This window comes from Aedes albopictus, chromosome 3 (genome assembly GCF_035046485.1).
Source record: "Aedes albopictus strain Foshan chromosome 3, AalbF5, whole genome shotgun sequence".
Taxonomy (NCBI): domain Eukaryota; kingdom Metazoa; phylum Arthropoda; class Insecta; order Diptera; family Culicidae; genus Aedes; species Aedes albopictus.
This window is the reverse complement of record NC_085138.1, coordinates 74,339,148-74,352,897: the sequence shown is the minus strand read 5'-3', so window position 1 is coordinate 74,352,897 and position 13,750 is coordinate 74,339,148.

The window sequence follows — 13,750 nt, the reverse complement described above, 5'->3', positions numbered from 1 at the left end:
TTGTTTATGAAAAACACCACAATAAGTTAAGACAAAAGGTTAATGCAACCATAACAAATTGCAAATGCTCCATAGAAAATCAAAAAGCGCTCCATAAAGAATGAACATATGTTCCATGAAAATGTGAAATGTTACCCATAATTAATTGAAAACGTTCCATACTTTATAAAAAATGTACCGGTAAAACAAAAAAATTTCTCATTAAAAGTGAAATTTTGCACCAATAAATAATACTGAAATGATCCATAATAAAATACAAATGCTCCATAGAAAAATGCAAACGCTCCATAAAAAATTGAAATTGTACCCATTGAAAATTGAATATTGCTCCATAGAAAAATTAAATTGCACCATAAAAAATAGAAATTGCACCATAGAAAATATATGAATGCTCCATAAGTATTAGCAAACTGCACCACATAAAATACAATTTGCTCCATAAAAAATTGAAAATTCTCCATAACTTTAAACATTTGTACCACTAAAGCAGTGCAATGTAAAGCAATTCAGCATAAATTATAAGAATATGCTATCTATGGAGGATTTTCAATTTTTCATGGAGCAATTCATATTTTCTATGGTGCAGTTTGATAATACTTATGGAGAATTCATCTATTTCCTATGGTGCAATTTAAATTTTTTATGGTGCAATTTAATTTTTCTATGGAGCAATATTCAATTTTCTATGGGTACAATTTCAATTTTTTATGGAGCGTTTGCATTTTTCTATGGAGCATTTGTATTTTATTATGGAGCATTTCAGTATTATTTATTGGTGCAAAATTTCACTTTTAATGAGAAAATTTTAAGTTTTACCGGTACATTTTTTATAAAGTATGGAACGTTTTCAATTATTTATGGATAACATTGCACATTTTCATGGAACATATGTTCTTTCTTTATGGAGCACTTTTTGATTTTCTATGGAGCGTTTCTATTTGTTTATGGGTGCAATAAATAGGCTGCCATAAGTTAAACAAAAAGTAAACAATCACCCTAGAAGTTGAAAAAGTTTTATCTGTCGTATTTTCATAAATATTTGATTAATCCAGGTATGCAGAAATAAAAATCGATAGAAAAAGAGTAGTTCTGCAAAACGGCGAAGAAAAAGTGGTGCTTTGTTGAAAAGCACAAGATTTCTGGGTGGTCAATGTGGGACCAGCACAATTGTGCTGTTCCGTCCCCAAGGCGGTCCAAGTTCCATCGGAAATTGCCTATTCTTAGGCGTTTTATGGTATAGAAGATTGATTTTAATTATAAAATCACTACAAAGTGATAGTTTGTAAAAATTTAGACGTATGATTTCATTTCAAGGAACACGATATCAGCTTGTACGTTTTTAAAGAACTTTGAATGCTTGGGTGAATAATATTACTCCATATTATCGAAATCATGGATTAGATTGGAACAGGGATTTGCTGTTCTTATTATCTTCTTCTTATTCACTTCTATGATTTGAATACCCTATCAAGCTGATCTCGTGTTCCTCGATTTGAAATTATACGTCTAAATTGATAAAAACTAACACTTTGCAGTGATTTAAAAATTACAATAAATCTTCTGTACCATAAAACGCCTAAAAGTAGGCAATTTTTAGCAATTCCTTAGAGAACATCGACCGGTTTGAGGACGGACCAGCACAATTGTGCTGGTCCTAATTTGACCCCAAAAAGTGCATAGGTGGATAAAGTAGCCGAAGTAAAGGAAGTTTTATTCTAGAGGACGTTAAGTTTATAAGAGAAAATTTGAGATAATCATTCTTTTATGGTCCGTCACGAAAGGGATATGCAATGAAAAACATAAACGGCAGTTCATTTACTTTTTCATTTATATAGTCAATGCACACCCATAAACTGAACTTCAAAAATAATGTTGGTCAAATTCTCCAGTTACGCCCATTTGAAGGTCATAAGTACTTATAGTAGAATTATTATAAAACTTAGTTTCATTTAATCACGTTTATTCTTCGGTAACGTAGTTTAGCAGTTAAATATAGAACTATCATTACAATTGATCATCTCAATTCTTAGTTTTATATGTTTATTAATTGAAAACAGCATTCACTAATAAATCTAACGAATGAGATAGGCACATGCCATCGCTTGTTTTGCTTTAAAAAAGCAATATAAAAAACTTACGTCCCACGCTATGAATGGCAATTGATACAAACATGATTGCTTCCTACATGTTTGAAAATACTTCCCTTATATTAGCGTAATGGCCAATTTGTATACAAACATCAATATAAATAGCCAATATTAGCGCATAGTATCAAATTGTAGCATCATTAATAATACGTTTTATTATTTGGGACTTCAAGGCATGATTTTGTTATGAAATATGATGATTTTCTATAGAAACCCTGATTTTTTAGGGGTTTGGCCCTTTAAAAGGGAGTAACTCAGAATTTCGTCTGACGATTATTTTAAAAATTTGTTCAGAAGTGTAGGGAAGATAAAGAAGGAGCATGGCATTTCAGGTTTTGATGGCAGAAGCATGCTTTTGTTATGAAATATGATGTTTTTCTATAAAAACCCTAATTTTTTAGGGGTTAGGCACTTTAAAAGGGCGTAGCTCAAAATTTCGTCTAACGATTATTTTCAAAATTTGTCCAGAGGTGTAGAAATGATAAAGAAAGAGAATGGCGTTTCAAATTTTGATGGCAGAAACATGCTTCTGTTATGAAATATGATGGTATTCTATAAAAACCCCTATTTTTGGGGGTAAGGCCCTTTAAAAGGGCGTAACTCAAAATTTCGTCTAACGATTATTTTAAAAATTTATCTAAAGGTGTAGGAATAATAAAGAAAGAGAATGGCGTTTCAAATTTTGTTGGCAGAAGCATGCTTCTGTTATGAAATATGATGTTTTTCTATAGAAACCCTGATTTTTTTAGGGGTTAGGCCCTTTAAAAGGGCGTAACTCAAAATTTCGTTCAACGATTTTTTTTTTTAAATTTGTCCAGAGGTGTAGGAATGATGAAGAAAGAGAATGGCGTTTCAGGTTTTGATGGTATATTTTTTTTGATAATAACGGTAAATGAAGCACCGTGCCATATACCCTTAGCTGTAAAGTAGAGTCAGTCTAGTTAGAGTCTGGCGGACTGTCACTTTCGATCGGAGCCAATCGAGCGTGACGTCACGGTGTAGCATTTATCGACGAGGACACTATGACGTCATGCTCGATTGGCTCCGATCGAAAGTGACAGTCCGCCAGACTCTAATTATAGGGACTCTAATGTAAAGGCGTGGATATTCAGCAAGACCATGCTGGGGGTGTCAAGTTCGATTCCAGGTTGGTCCAGGAATTTTTCGTAAGGGAGCGTCCATGAATGACGTAGCATTTTTTGACCGATTTTTTGCTACCTGACCCCGAACCCCCCCCCCCCCCCCCCGTTGCATATTTTCCCACATCTAATATGTACATGTCTCGTCACAAAATCCCAGAACCCCAACCCCCCCTCCCTCCCCCCTAAAAATCTACGTCATTTATGGACGCTCCTTAATGGAAATTTTCTTGACCTCTTGAACAATGAGCATAGAGTACATATCTTTGTGACTGCCACATGATTACACATGCAAAATGGTTATTGGCAGATGAAACTCTAAGTAAATATATGTGAAAATCCAAATGGGGAGGTTACACTAAGAAGAAGAAGAAGAAGAAGAAGAAAACAGGGGATCGAACGAGGTTTTATAGGGTTTTTTGGAGGCATTCCAGAGAGTTTCGTAGAATTTTAGTGGGCTCCATAGGAGTTACATGGGGCTCCAAAGGTATTTTAGGAGGTTTCTAAGGGTCTCAGGTTATGCATTACAAGGGATTTAACGGGGTTTCCGAGGATTTTCGGAGATATTTTAGGGTGTTTTAGAGCATTTTCTATGGGTTTTAGAGCCGTTGAAGGTGGTATCAGGAGGTTTGATGAACGTTTGGAGAGGGAGGGGTGTTTTGGGAGGATTGAGGGGCGATACACGTGGTCTATGGGGGTTTTTAGGGGATTTCAGCGGGTTTCATTCTGTAAGGTTTGCGAGGCGTTTCGGAGGGTTTCGGATGTTTCAGTCTGCACGTTGTATTGAATAATAACGGCCAACGATGCGTCAATGTTGCAGCCTGCCGTAGTATGATAGTCCGAAGCACTCTCTTCTCCCGCAAAGATATCCATAAAGCCACCTGGAGATCACCCGATAATCAAACAGAAAACCAAATCGACCTCGCTCTAACCGACGGTAAATTCTTCTCGGATATAACCAATGTCCGCACATACCGCAGTGCGAATATAGATTCGGAACACTACCTAGTCGCTGTACGCATGTGCTCAAAACTTTCGACAGTAACCACCACGCATCGAAGTCGAACGCCGCAGCTCAACATCGAACGACTGCGTAACGTAGAAGTGGCTCAAGACTACGCGCAGTAGCTAGCAGAGGCCCTACCAACGGAAAAGCAGCTTGGCACAGCTACACTTGAAGATGGTTGGAGGGATATCCGATCCGCCATAGGTAGTACCTCGGCTGCAGCACTAGGCTTCGCGACTCCGAATCACAGAAACGACTGGTATGATGGCGAATGTGAACAGTTGAAAAACGAGAAGAATGCAGCAAGGGTGAGAATGCTGCAACACCACCGTACGAGGTTGAATGGGACACGTTGCAGACAGGCGCGGAACAGGTAGAACTCAGTCTTCCGAATGAAGAAGCGCGAGCAGGAAGAACGAGATCGCGAAGCGATGGAAGAGCTGCACCGCGCTAAGGACACACGAAAGTTCTACAAGAAGCTGAACCGCTCGCGCAGAGGCTTTGTGCCACAAGCCGACATGTGCCGAGACAATCACGGGAATATTCTCACGAGCGAGCGTGAGGTGGTCGAGAGGTGGCGGCAGCATTACGATGAGCACCTCAATGGCGATGTTGCAAGTATCGAAGGTGGCGTGCTAACAGATATAGGAGTATGTGCACAGGACGAAAGACTTTCGGCCCCTGACCTCCAAGAGAATGAGGAGGAGGTTGGCCGGTTGAAAAACAACAAAGCCGCTGGAGCAGATCAACTACCAAGCGAGCTTCTAAAATACGGTGGAGAAGCACTGGTGAGAGCACTACATTGGGTCATTACCAAGATTTGGGAGGTAGAAGTATTAGCGGAGGAATGGATGGAAGGTATCGTGTGTCCCATCTACAAAAAGGGCGACAAGTTGGATTGCGGGAACTATCGCGCGATCACACTACTGAGCGCTGCCTACAAGATATTCTCTCAAATTTTATGCCGCCGTCTATCACCGATTGCAAGAGAGTTCGTGGGGCAATATCAGACTGGATTCATGGGTGAACGCGCTACAACGTACCAGATGTTCGCCATCCGCCAGGTGTTGTAGAAATGCCGTGAATACAACGTGCCCACGCATCACTTGTTCATCGATTTCAAATCAGCGTATGATACAATCGATCGTGAACAGCTATGGCAGATTATTCACGAATACGGATTCCCGGATAAACTGATACGATTGATCAAGGCGACGTGCTTGCTGTTCAACATTGCTTTAGAGGGTGTAATTAGGAGAGCGGGGATAAACACGAGTGGGACGATTTTCTCAAAGTCCGTTCAGCTGCTTGGTTTCGCTGATGATATTGATATTATTGCTCGTAAATTTGAGACGATGGCGGAAACGTATATCCGACTAAAGAGCCTGGCGAATCTGGTTAGTCATTAATTGTCGAAGACAAAGTAAATGATGGCAAAAGGCTCCAGGGAGGAATCATCGCGCCCGCCACCCCGAATTTATATCGATGGTGATGAAATCGATGCGGTTGAAGAATTCGTGTACTTGGGCTCACTGGTGACCGCCGACAACGACACCAGCAGAGAAATTGAGAGGTGCATTGTGGCAGGAAATCGTTCTAACTTTGGACTCCGCAGAACTCTACGATCGAATAAAGTTCGCCGTAACACGAAGTTAACTATCTACAAAACGCTGATTAGACCGGTTATTCTTCTATGCGCACGAAACATAGGCCCTACGTGCAAAGGACCAACGCACCCTTGGAGTTTTTGAACGGAAGATGTTGCGTACCATTTACGGCGTAGTGCAGATGAAAGACGGGACTTGGAGAAGGCGAATGAACCACGAGCTGCATCAGCTGCTGAGAGAGCCAACCATCGTCCACACCGCGAAAATCGGGAGGCTACGGCAGACGGGTCACGTCATCAGGATGTCGGATTGCAACCCCACTAAAATGGTTCTCGAGAGTCCGGCCGAATGACAAGAAGACGTGGTATGCTGCGAGCTAAGTGGGTTAGCCAAGTGGAAGACGATTCGCGGACTCATCGCAGAGCGCGGAACTGGAGACGCAGAGCCATGGACCGAGTCGAATGGAGACGACTCCTATACGTATACGTACAGCACAGGACACTCAGGTCGGACCGGTAATGTAATGTAAGTCAGAAGTAATCAATTCGGCTGATTATGAAGAAAAGCGATTATTATAGATGAATGCGATGTGAAAGCTGCGAGAAAAGTTTTGTGCATAATGAAAACAACTCAACTTTCCAAATTCTGTTGTTCAGACAGGCAGGTAGACGTTATTTCACAAGAACGTCACGTACCTGCAACTGCTTCCTGAAGTGGGGTTTAAATCCCGCCACCAGAAGGTTCTGAGAAGTTACGCCAAACTGGGCTTGCAAAATCCCAAACTTCCCAAAACCGTTAACTCTCGTTCACCAGCCACTGCTCTGGCTGGAAGGAAAATAAGACTCACACCACACGAGCCTCCACCACCTTCGTTCGAGGAGGGGAGAGTAAAATTTTCATCTTTTTCTTCTATTATACCCTGAGTTGTTGGCAGACAGTGGCCCCGAATACCCCGACGGACGACCGAAAGTAACGCGTTCAACGTTTTCCCTTTAACATGTCTCTTCTGGCTGGTTGGTGTGCTGGCGGGCAGGCAGGCAGACAGGGAGCTCAGCTGGGTAATTCCCTCACATCTCGGACCGGTACGGTGGTGACGGCGGCGCGGACCGATCGTCGTCATTCCACACTGTGGTTCAGTTCGCTCGCTTTTTGTTGTTCTGCATGCTTTGGCTTTGCCTTTTACCTATATGGGTATCTACCAAACCAACCGACCGTCTTCTTCGCAGCCCCGTTCAGGGTGGAGCGAGTGGCCACGGTTGGTGAGCGGTAGCGCGTACAATAAAATAAAATACACAAATATGAACCTGTGTGTTTTGTAACATGTGTCTAGTGGGTATAAGCACTAAGCAGTTGATGATTGGTGGTTGGTTCCAGGTTTGGTACAATCTCGCACAAGAGAGCGACATTGAACGTAGTACGAGAGCGGGGCGAGTAGTGAGTGACCCACAGAGCGCTCACTCACACGAAGCGGTGAGAGGCTTTGGCGATTAAAATTAATTAAAATTTTAAACGAAGATTGGGCATTATGTTTAGTGACACAAATTTTGAATTTGTTTCTAGGGTTTTAACTTTTATGTAATGAAAAGAAATGGAAATTCTGTGTTATTTCATGACAGTGAGAACGGCCCGCTATTGTTCGCTCGTCAAATGTATGGGAAAACGTGACCGAAAGAACGCACGAAGCCCAGCGCTCACTCTCTCGGAGAGGTTTCGTTTGGGAACTCAAGTATGGTGTCCTCGACACCTTCTGGAGCGATTTTCATTGTTGATTATCGTGATTTTTCCATGTCTGGTTTCGTCACGTCACTCGTTTCGTTTGGCCACTTTTGCACTCGCATTGAGTTCCTATTTGTATGTTTTGATCGGAGGGAGATTGCTCGGTGCGACCAACAAAGACAAGGCAGCATTATTATATGATGATGTTGGATTTTGGTTTTCGTACGTGGGTTGAAAAAAAAAACTGGTCCATATAAACGAAAATTAAAAATGAATATCGTGGGTATAGGTTAGAAAATGTTTAAAGGAGATTTCACGAGTTTGAATTTATTGACGATGACACGAAAGCCGAATGCCGAACTTCTGCTGCTAACCATTCTGTGGCATACAAGTTTATGCTATGGTGGCTATGTATGTATGGTAGGAACTCGAGGGAGAACAACCACACAGTTTGAGCATCAGCCAGCCAGCAGCCAGCCGTAGCGAAAGAGAGGCCAAAACGGCCGCAATCGCATGACTGGAAAAGTGGCGGCGCGGGTGAAAGGGTGATAAAGTGATTGCGATTTATTTTATGATTTTAATAAACTTGAGATTTATCGCCCCTTTTTCGGCTTCGGATCGGTAGAGTTCGGCTTCCATTGGAGAAAACCAGTTTACGAAATGTGTCTCAAATTGGCTCGATGAAATGGAACAAAATGAGCGTATTTCGACGGAGAACTTTCTTCAAATCACCTTGACGACAATGACGCACCTATTAAGCTGGAATTGCGTCAAATAGTTGAAAGCACAGAGATGAGATGACATAAGTCTACGAGCAAGTGAGAGTTCCTGTAAACCAACTCTGTGTAAACAAATATTCCTGTACTTCGAAGACTCTGACTCGGTTATGTATGCATTACGTGTTGAACTCCCAATACCACGTCAATAAACGTCCTTGCCTTCCCTATCAACCCTATCAGCCACACTTCGTCACCAGCAGGCAAATCATCGACATCCCACTCGTCACCATCAATGCAAGTTGCATCTCCTTGCTGCATCTTGATCCTCTCCTCTCGCACTCATTCCATCCGCCCCCATCTCACCCCGCCAACAAAGCCGCTCTATGGCGCAGCGCAGCATAGGAGGATATCTTCTTTTCCAGGTCATAAAGATCCCCACGCGACGGAACGGCACATTCATATGAATTCTTCATCGCTTCCTATCCCGTCCCGCTGCTGCAGGCAGCGCGCGCGCCAGGCCCACTAAGTGAGTTCAACGAATCCATCCCAGTGAGGTATACCAGCCGCCACCAGCGAACGTTCAGGCGAGCGAGCGCACCAGCAGGCAGCAGTATAGAGGTAGTGTGCAATGGAAGCAATAACTGCGCGTTCGTGGGCAGCGCGCGGAGATGCGATGGACGCAGCGGAGCAGCCTGCAGAGAGCGAACACACGAGGAAGGCCAGCGCGCCGTTCGCTCCAAACGTCGACGACGACGACGACGACGATGCGACGGTGTGGTGTAGTAGAAGTAGACAGAGCTCGGTACAATGCTCAAAGCTCCGTGGTCGTCGTCGTAGTCGGCCGTTTTACGTATGCCGGGCGGCCTCATCATCATCATCATCGTCGTCGTCGTCGTCATCTGGCTGCTGCTTGATGGTTGACTGTGGTGCCGCTTGTTCCGTGTGTATTAGGGGGTTACCCGTTGGGGAGAGTGCGAAGTAAAATGCATAAGTGGAATGTTTATTTACTTGTATCGATTGGGAAGTAATTTAAAACCTGCTGGAATTTCTCGATCTGCTAAAAAGCTTTGCCGGGAACATCATTTATCGGATGATTGGTGCAGACTTGGTAATACGTATCTGAAGGAACAGAATATGCTCAGTTGTAAACCTTGGCATCTTACCCAGCATCACCATGTGAAAACGACCGGGCAATGAGCAACTTAAGGGAGGATCGGATAACTAGCCCCTGTTGTCATAGGCTTACATGGAAGATAGGGTCTGTTTTTCAAATTAGGAACAGGTCAAAGGCGTTTGTTTCCCACGTTGGTTCACCAACGTGCGAGTTTCATTTTAGAACTTAAGCAAAGCTTTACACTATGATCCTTTGGAAAGATGGGGAGTGAAACCACTTTTTATGCCATGGAATGGGGATGCATCCTGAAGCTCACTGAAATCCCTGGCAATACCCTTTAAACTTCTGGAAACACTCCCGGAATGCCGCTGAAAACCCCTGGTACGACCCTGAAGCCGCATGACATCCCTTTGAGCGCTCCTGGAATCCCCTGAACACTCTGGAGTCTGGAATGTTCCTGAAACACCCTGAAATTCCCTAAGACTTTATGGATCGCTCCTGGAATACCTCTGAAACCCCATGATGCCCTCAGGAACACCACTGGAAGTTTTGAAGAGCTACTTTCAGAATTAAAAAGTGGTCTACGAGACAATCCAGAGATCGTTTAGAGTCATGGCCGGTCTGCCACAGGGCTCCAAACTTGTCCCTACTACCCGGAGCAGTCAGAAATGTCGCAGATGATGTCGTCCTTGTGATAACTGATGAGACCTCAGTAGGCTTCAGTAGAAGATAATGCGAAGGCTGTCTCCCTCCTACTTCTGTTGGTTATAGCCAGGATCCATTGGAACCTTTGAAGATTTCGCTTCTTGCATTCTGAACCTTTCTTCCAGTTTCCGGATTGCAATTTGGTACTAGTTTCCATGCTTCTTGATCTCTATTCCGAGGTAGCTATGAACTTCTCCTAGTTCCATCAGGTTGAATTCACCTCTTAACAACGTCAAAACTTGTCCGTACTTCTCCTGGTTCGAGCACGCCACCAGCATATCATCCACGTACAGAAGAATGTAAGCAGTCTTACCTTTTACTGATCGGGATTGATCAGTAGTAGTAGGGAATCGCGCTACTTGGGCGGTGGCTTCTATATTCGTCTGTTTTCCACTATAACTCAGTCAATTTTGAACCAATTGGCACAATTTTTGGAATGCGGTGAGATAGCTATAGTATCTACCCGTGTACAAAATTTCAAGTCAATTGGTTCAAAATTGACTGAGTTATAGTGGAAAACAGACGAATATAACAGACGAAGAAAACCACCGCCCAAGTAGCGCGATACCCTATTACCTTTTGTTGGTCGAACATATAAACATAACGGCTTGAATCCCATCTTCTTCAAAGTGCTGTCCATCCGCTGATTCCACATTCTCGCCGATTATTTCAATTCGTAGATACTTCTCTTTAGCAGGCATGCAGTTTCCTTCCCAGCAGCTTCGACTCCAGGCGGTAGTCGCATGAGAATCTGCTCGTATAGCGTACCGTGATTTCGGGTGAAATTGATCGATGTGAGGGCAAATTTTATTTGTCAAAAATAAAGCTTTGAACTTAAAACAATTTGTACAAAAAGACCATCATCTGGTGTAAGGGTTATTGAATGATGAGTTTACATGTTTTACAGCTAATTAGTCACATATTTCTGTATTAAATTTAATATTTTCCGAAACTGCGTGATTGGCGAATTTCAAAGACACTTTCAAACTTTTGCTACCGTACCTGTATTGCACATGGAATAAATCTGGAGCTCGATTTGAATAGGTCGTATGTGCTTTTGTCGATTAAAAATTCGATCAGTTGGATTCGCTAACACAGCGCAACATTTTTTTGTCTCAAGAGCAAACATATGTGTCTCTGACAGGTTTTGGACCGCTGAATTCGAATCTGGGCTCAGATTTGTTCCACCACGTCACAATTTTGAGCTATACCTAAATTTATAGTGCAAAATATTCGATTTTGGTCTTTTTTAACTGCAAGCCAACAGGCATGGAAATATATTTTTCAAGCAATCAAAGGATAAATTGGTCAATAAACATCTAAATTAATGACTCACGTAAAATATTTCGTTTACCTCAGTCAAATTTGATAGATTTAAGCATTTTATGTTAGTAAGTAAACTTGCATGCAACTTTTGGAGGGTGACTTGTATGGGAAATATCGTACTTAACATAAATCGTTTAAATCTATCAAATTCGATTTGGTAAAATGAAGTATTTTGCATGAGTCATTAATTTAGATGTTAATTGGCCAATTTGTCCTTTGATTGGCTAAAAAAAATATTTCCATGCTCAATGGCTTGCAGTCAAAAAAGCTCAAAATCGCATATTTTGCCATATAAATTGAGGTATAGCTCAAAATTGTAACGTGCTGGAGCAAATCTGAGCCCGGATTCGGATTCAGCGGCCCAAAATCTGTCGAAGACACATAAGTTTACTCTTGAGACAGGCCAAAAGCTAATTTTTGTTACACTGTGTAATTATAGCGAAAACCGTTGAAATTGAGCAAAGTTTATACATACAACAGAATCCTCACATAACAGGCTTTGTGTTCCATCATTAAAAGTTTGCAAAATATCTGCCATATTGCTACAATGACTAAAATAAACTGATCGAATTTTATATCGAAGAAAGCACATACGACCTATTCAAATCGAGCTCCAGAAATATTCGAATGACTGTTTATAGTTGCCAAGCATACGCGCCAACTTGTGACGTAGTTGGGGGGGGGGGGCGAGGCCTCTCAAAATCAACCAAATTCGTAAAATTTCGACGCAGTTCATCTAGTTTAGGCATATTTACGTGAAAACTAGTGCATTGAGCTAAAAAAAGTTGAATTTTGTTCAATTTTGGAGAGCTTCGCCCCCCCAACTACGTCACAAGTTGGCGCCTATGTTGCCAAGTGTTAGCTAAACCCGATTTCATCATCAAAAGTTTTATAAATATTGATATTTATGCTTAAAATTGTACTTTTTCTAAAGTAATCACTTGTTTAGTATGAAAATTACATACTTTTAGCTGTTTGCTTTAGATTTGTAAAATTTAAAATTTAAATAATTAAGAATTTACTAAACTTGTATAAGTTTTACAAAGCTTTTCGCATTCTAGGGTGGTTAATTCAGATGGAAAATTTATTTTCAGCGCTCACAAAGACATTTCACTGACTGATCAATTTCACCCCGAAACTAAAATTTCTGATTTTTTATTTTAAATGATATTTATTGCAATAAAATTATTTGCAGTAAAAGTTTCAACCTCGTTGACTGATGAAACCCGTGGTCTTACTTGTTTTAAAGCATTGAGTTTGACCATATCGATTACTATTCAAAAATTAGAAGCCAAAAACTGTGAAAAGTGATCAATTTCACCCGAAATCACGGTACCGTACAAACAGGCAGCCTTGATGAATCGTCACAAGAACACGGAGCGTTACTTGCTTGGCCACAGGTGCAAAAACTTCATCGAAATCCTGTCCGTATACTTGCGTGTAGCCCTCTGCTACAAGACGGACCTTGTATCGCGTAACCTTTCCTGTTGCATCCCGTTACTTCTTGAACCAACTGGCTTAACTCCCGGTGGCAGGTCATCTAAGTCCCAGGTCCCTTTTTCTTCGTGGGAATCTATTTCCTCTTCGATAGCAGCCTTCCACTGTTCACGCTTCCGACCGCTGGCAGCATCTTGGTACATTCCAGGTTCTCCTTACTGCTCGGACGAGGAAGAATCTTTCAACATTTCAACGTGAAACCACTGCGGTGCAACTCCTTTGGTGCTCCGTCCTGAGCGTCTGACCTCGAGCTCCTCCTGAATTGAAGCATTGGAGTCTTCGTTTTAATCGTCATCTTCGTACGCGTTAACGTCTTCAAATAACGTTACGGCGTCCAATAACCATTTTGTTCGGGGGTATAGGCTGTAGGTAACTGCTGCAGTAGGTATACCGAAACTCTTGCACGTAATCTCGATACTCTTGTTGCAGTATTCGCCACCTTGATCGGATCGCAGTATATTCGGATCTCTCCATGCTGTGTCCTCCTCATCATCTGAACGAACTGGTCAAAACAATCAGCAGCTTTCGATTTGTTCCGCAGGAAATCATTCCACGAATAACGGCTGTAGTCGTCAATGAATGTTAGAAAATATCTGCAACCACCTGGGGTATTCGTGTTCATCTGTCCGTACATGTCGCTATGCACCAGAACCATGATGGCTTTCGATTTCTGTTTGGCCTTCTTGGGAAAAGGATTTCGGGTCATTTTTACCTCGACCCAGCACTCGGAAACCGCTTTGATTCCGCAGGGTTTAATTCTGATGCTAGTCATTA